Source organism: Elephantulus edwardii, unplaced genomic scaffold (assembly GCF_000299155.1).
Source record: "Elephantulus edwardii isolate Elephantulus edwardi_28Jun2011 unplaced genomic scaffold, EleEdw1.0 scaffold00036, whole genome shotgun sequence".
NCBI lineage: Eukaryota > Metazoa > Chordata > Mammalia > Macroscelidea > Macroscelididae > Elephantulus > Elephantulus edwardii.
This window is the reverse complement of record NW_006399786.1, coordinates 482,408-487,891: the sequence shown is the minus strand read 5'-3', so window position 1 is coordinate 487,891 and position 5,484 is coordinate 482,408. Positions and strand designations below refer to the sequence as shown.

At 41.4% G+C, this 5,484-nt stretch overlaps 1 protein-coding gene across 1 annotated transcript in view; it reads right to left on the bottom strand.

Moving 5' to 3' along the window:
• The window catches only part of MFSD9 (major facilitator superfamily domain containing 9), a 33,541-nt gene extending 28,610 nt beyond the window's left edge, over nucleotides 1-4,931 (bottom strand). The window contains exon 1 of the mRNA XM_006884546.1: nucleotides 4,839-4,931. The gene's annotated coding sequence lies outside the window, so the exon portion shown is untranslated. The remainder of the gene's footprint in view (nucleotides 1-4,838) is intronic.
• Nucleotides 4,932-5,484: the final 553 nt, after the last annotated feature.

The following is a 5,484-nucleotide window of genomic DNA, read 5'->3' as shown; positions in this document are numbered from 1 at the left end:
CCAATTCTTTCAGAGCAGCTTGAGCTTCTTTCTTCATCACCACAAGCTCTTGCTCATACATTTTTGATGAAATTCTTGTGTCCACCAATTCTTTTTGGTACAATGACTGAAAACCCTATGCATAACAGAGTACACTTAGATTAACAGATATGCAACTGAGGCTGAGCCCTCAAGTATGGAAACAAACAGGAGGAGGAACAGCTGTAAGCAGACACTAGTGATTGGGACATGGAATTTAAGAACCATGAATGTACGAAAATTGGATATTGTTAAGAAGGAAATGGAACACATAAATATTGACATACTAGGTATTGGCAAAATGAGATGGCCTGGCATTGAGTCAGAGAATCACATGATCTACTATGCTGGAAATGAAAAGGTAAGGAAAAATGGAGTTGCTTTCACAGTTAAAAAAGTTGTTTCTAGATCCGTCTTGAAATACAATGTTGTGACAGGATAATATCCATATGCATACAAGGAAGTCCAGTAAATATCACCATCATTCAAACATATGCACCAACAACCAGAGCCAAAGAGTATGGGAAGCCAATACTAAATATTTGTAATAAGCTTAATGCTATTTCAGGATGTGGAGGAGGCGTGGTTCAAGCTGGAATTCACCCTGAGGTACCAAGGCAATCCTTAAGGGTTTACCAGGTTCTTGGATTGTATTTGCTGACCCCTCTTTCCTGAGTCAGGGGAAGGTTTTTAATAGAAAGAGCTTGACTTCATTTGCATTGAATTTTCTTTGTGATTTACTTCCTGATAATTGTCAATAAAGGTACAGGGACGCTAAAGTCAGCCTGTCAGTAGAGAACTGCTGGCCCCGTTTGGTTTGTTTTTTTTTTAATGCTTTCTGTTCTATCTCATTCTTGGTTGTCTGTCTCATTATTAATAATTATGAAAATACTTTACCCTCAGCCTGCAACAAAAGAGGAGGAAATAGAAGATTTCTAACAATTATTGCAGTCAGAGATAGATCAAGCATGCAATCAAGATGCACTAGTAATAATGGGTGACTCACTAGAATGCAAAAGTTGGGAAGAGAGAAGATGGATCAGCAGTTGGAAAACATGAACTTGGTGACAGAAATGAAGCTGGAGATAGAATGATAGAATTTTGCACAATCAACGATATAGTCATTGCAAATGCATTTTATAAGAAACATAAACACAGGCTGTACACATGGATTGCACCTAATAGTATGCACAGGGATCAGATCAATTACATCTGTGGAAAAAAATCGCTGGAGAAGCTCAGTATCAGCTGTGAAAACTAGTCCAAGTGATAACTGTGGAACAGACCATCAAATACTCATATGCAAGTTCAAGCTGAAACTGAGGAAAAGTAAATCAAGTCCACAGGAACCAAAATTTGACCTTGAGTCTATCCCACCTGAATTTCAAAATCATCTAAGGAAAAGGTTTGAGGCCTTGGACATTAATTAATGAGTGAAGACCAGATGAGCTGTGGGAGGATATCAAGAATATCATCCAGGAAGAATGCAAACATCATTACAAAGACAAAGGAGGAAGACCAAGATGGACATCAGAAAAACTCTAAATAATGCACTGTAGCACTGAGAAGCCAAAGCAAAGGGAAGAAATTAAGATATTAAGGATAGCTGAACAGAAGATTCCAGAGGGCAGTGAGGGAAGACAAAATAAAGTATTACAATGAAATGTGCAAGGAGCTGGAGTCAGAAAATCAAGAGTTGAACTCATTCAGCATTTCTTAAGCTCGGGGAACTGAAGAACAAATTCAAACCTCGAGTTGTAATACTTAAGGAAGCTTTGGGTAGAATATTAAACACAATATAGAAAAGATATATTTAAGTTCAAAGGCTGAGATCTGTTGAAAATGTAGTAACTAGCTACTGTCTTTATTTAAAAACTTTGAGTCTGAAAAGGAATGTATTTTTTTTTCCCCAGGAGGACAGCTTCTGTCCTGTTCTAAAATGGTCTTAACATAAAGTATGTCCTCATCTGAAAGCATCTTCTTAGGTTCTATTGAGCTAGTTGTGATTCATACAGACCCCATTTCTACCGAACAAACTCTGACCAACCTTATGACATCCTGAAATTTCTGTTGTGCCCATTGTTGCAGTCATTTTATCAATTCATCCTACTAAGGCTTCCCTCCTTCACTAATTCGCTACTTTTGTAAACATGAAGTCCTTTTCCAAAGATTGGTCCTTCCTGTTAATATGCTCAACATATTTGATACAAAATCTCATCATCCTTGCTTTATCCATGCCATATGGAAAGTGTTTCACCAACATCACAATTCAAAGGAATCACTTTCTCTTTGCTCTTCCTTATTCATTGTCCAGTTTTCACATGCATGCAGAGGCAATGGAAAACACCATGGCTTGAGTCTCTAGCACCTTAGTCTTCTAAGTAACAGTTTTACTCTATAGTACTTTAGAGAGGCCCTTGGCAAGCAGCTTTGCCTTAATGCATCAGAAATACCATCACTAGTGGAGTGAACCTGAGGGAAGGGATTATAAAACAATGAAAGAATTTTTCTTTTACTTTTCAAAGAGAAGAGTGTACTGGGAGGGGGAGGGGGAGGCAGGGAGAAAAGTGCAACAATGAATAAATGAAAATCCAAAGTCTCTGTTAACTTTCATTGAAATTAATAATAAAAAAAATTAAAATAAAAAAAGAATTACAAAAGAAGTACTATCAGTAAGAGTGAACTTTGCACTGTGCAAAAGTTTGATCTGTGGTCACAGAGGCCACTTAATCTTTTTTCTTTCCTTGTTGTGTACTGTCAAGTCTGATCCCTCTGGCACAGGAAGAGATTGCCCCTCCTTTTACAGCAGAGGATTTGGTGGATTCAAACCACACACCTTCAGGATTGCAGTGCAGCTGCTTGCCACTAGGCCACCAGAACTTCCTTTGCTGCTTAATCTTTTAACCTAGTATCTCTCAGTCAAAACTGATGAATAAATTCAAAAGCTGTCATTGTGTGTCCTGGAGTCTTTTTTGACTTATACCAATTGCCAAGGAGTTAATCTTGACTCATAGTGACCTTCCTTAACAGAGTAGAAACCTTATTTCCCATAAGACTTCCTAAGGAAACCCAATTTTATTATTTTTATATTAGTAGCCTGACATTAAAATTACCAGCTGATTGATGTAAGGACTAAAAGTGAAAATGGAATAATGCTCTAACCATGTAACTGGGAGGCGAGAACAGGTCTTAGTACCAAAACAGGTGAAAAGCCTAATCTCTACCTTCCTCTCAAAATAAAACTTATTAGTAGAGATTAAGAAGAACTTTGAAAAAGGATTTCTTTCATCTTGCTCTCTGGCTCCCAAGAGTCATTTTCCCTAAAAGTCTTAGATATATTTGTATATCTAGATATATAAAAGGAGCTCCAAAGGTGTGTGTGTGTGTGTGTGTATAATATAAAATAATATATATATATAATTAGGTTATATGTTATATTTTGGATGTTACTGAATAAAAAACCACTAGATATCCTTCAGGGATACTCAAAGCTACTACATATCTTTCAAATGCTGTTGTTCAATGAATTGATGAGGATCTTCCACCCAGGGCCTCCCATTTTGTGATTAAACACTTATAATACTAAAGAGGCTGATAGGATTCTGGTGGGATGCAAGTCCTATCCTCCTAGAGGCCTAAATAAGCTCATGAAAGCTTAGTGTTCACTCTATTGGCCGCCGAGTTAACCAGGGACACAGCAGCCAATCAGCTGTGTGGATCCCGGCTCACCAGTCTCTGCAGCACCCACCTGCTTCACCAGCACTCACGTGAGTCCTTTTCCTCCCAAATTTTGAGTTTCCGTGTGACGTTCCAACAAACCACAAAATGAACCCAAGAGGCACAGGGGAGTAGGGGAACTGAACAGGGCAGGAACAGCTGACATCGGAAATGATGAAGCGGAACAGCCAAACAAAATATGTGGGACTCTGTAGACCTCTGCTTTTTAGTGACTAGTGTGATACTAATCACAGCAGAAGAAATTGTAATGGTAAATGTCAACAACATTTTAAATGTAAACATTCTCTTTGAATTCTGAAAAAGCTTGTTCTTTATAAAGAAATCACTGACTAAATTAGTAAAATCTTAACTCATCAAAACCCACTGTCTTTGAGTTCATCTAACTCATTGATCCTGTAAGGCAGAACAGTGCTGCCATAAACTCCACAGGCTAAATTGTAAATCTTCAGGGAAGCAGATTTATCACATCTTTCCCAAATCAATCCAAGATAGTCCCTGCCCTTCTTAAAATGCTGTGTCTACCGCCAGGGGTCAGGCCCGAGCGGGTTTAGGTCCAAGGGTCATACAGGAGTCTGGTAGGACTTCTTATGGAACTCAGCTGAGCAGGGAACCAGGGACTGTGCAGGGGAGTGAAACTGTGTGTCCACAAAAGAGTGAAGAGGGTTAAAGGGCAAGAGGAAGACTAAAAGGCGGGGAGGCATTAGATTGTGCAGATCACAGGTTTCGAAACCTGGCTGAACATTACTAATATCCATGGAGGGTTGTTGGGTTTTTTGTTTGTTTTTTTTTAAAAAAAAAAAGAAGAAGAAGAAAACGCGCTAGAAGGCTTGCAAGTCCAGATCTGATTAGCACTTAGCCCACAGCTGGCAGTAAGTATAGGCCAAGAAAGTTGCCTGCTAACTGAAGGCTATAGCTATCTGGTAGTTCGAATCCACCAGCAGTTCAGTGGTTTGAATCCATAAGAGCTGGAGCTCTCTTCCCGTGCGATTCACAGTCCTGGTAATCCAATGGACACTCAGCTTTGAGTAGGTTCTCATTCAACAGAAATGACAGTGCCCTCACAGCCCAGCCCCCGTACTCACCAAGAATCCCACCAAGTAGAGGCAGAGCAAGAAACGGCGAGTTTGGACAGCTCTAGCACCAGGAGCTTCCGCATCTGTCCCAGTTCTCCGATCCTGCTGCAGCTTCGGGATTGCAGAGGCCAGTCCCCTGGCCAAGCCTAAACCGGGGGCACTGCAGTGATCCATGCAGATGCCCGCAGGGGGTGCAGGCGCTGTAGGGAGACCGAGACCCGCCTACAGAGCTTCAGCTCCACCCCAGGCGGAAGCGGGCAGCCCGCGCCTGCGCAGAGGGGAGCGTGGTGGCCGTGCGGGGGCCTGTGCAGGTCGCGGCATGGTCTGCGGGTGGCAGGTGGCGTGAGTTCTTGTTCCCCCGGTGGAGAGGGCCGTGCCGCTCGCGTGTGGAGGACGCGCCAGCTTTGTGCTGTTAACGATGGTGCACTCCCTGCATTGATCTATATAAAGGTCCTGTGGACCTGATCTTTGAAAGGAGGGAAGCAGGCGCAGAGCTAAGCCTTTTGGGGTGGGAAGACACTATTTTCCCCACCTCTTTGGTGCTATCTAACTCCAGCTTGGAAACCTGTAGGTTAGACACACTAGTTGGCTGTGACTGACCTTATATAAGTTAATGTATCCTCTCCCAATTTCGCATTTTCCTGTCTTAAAGAGA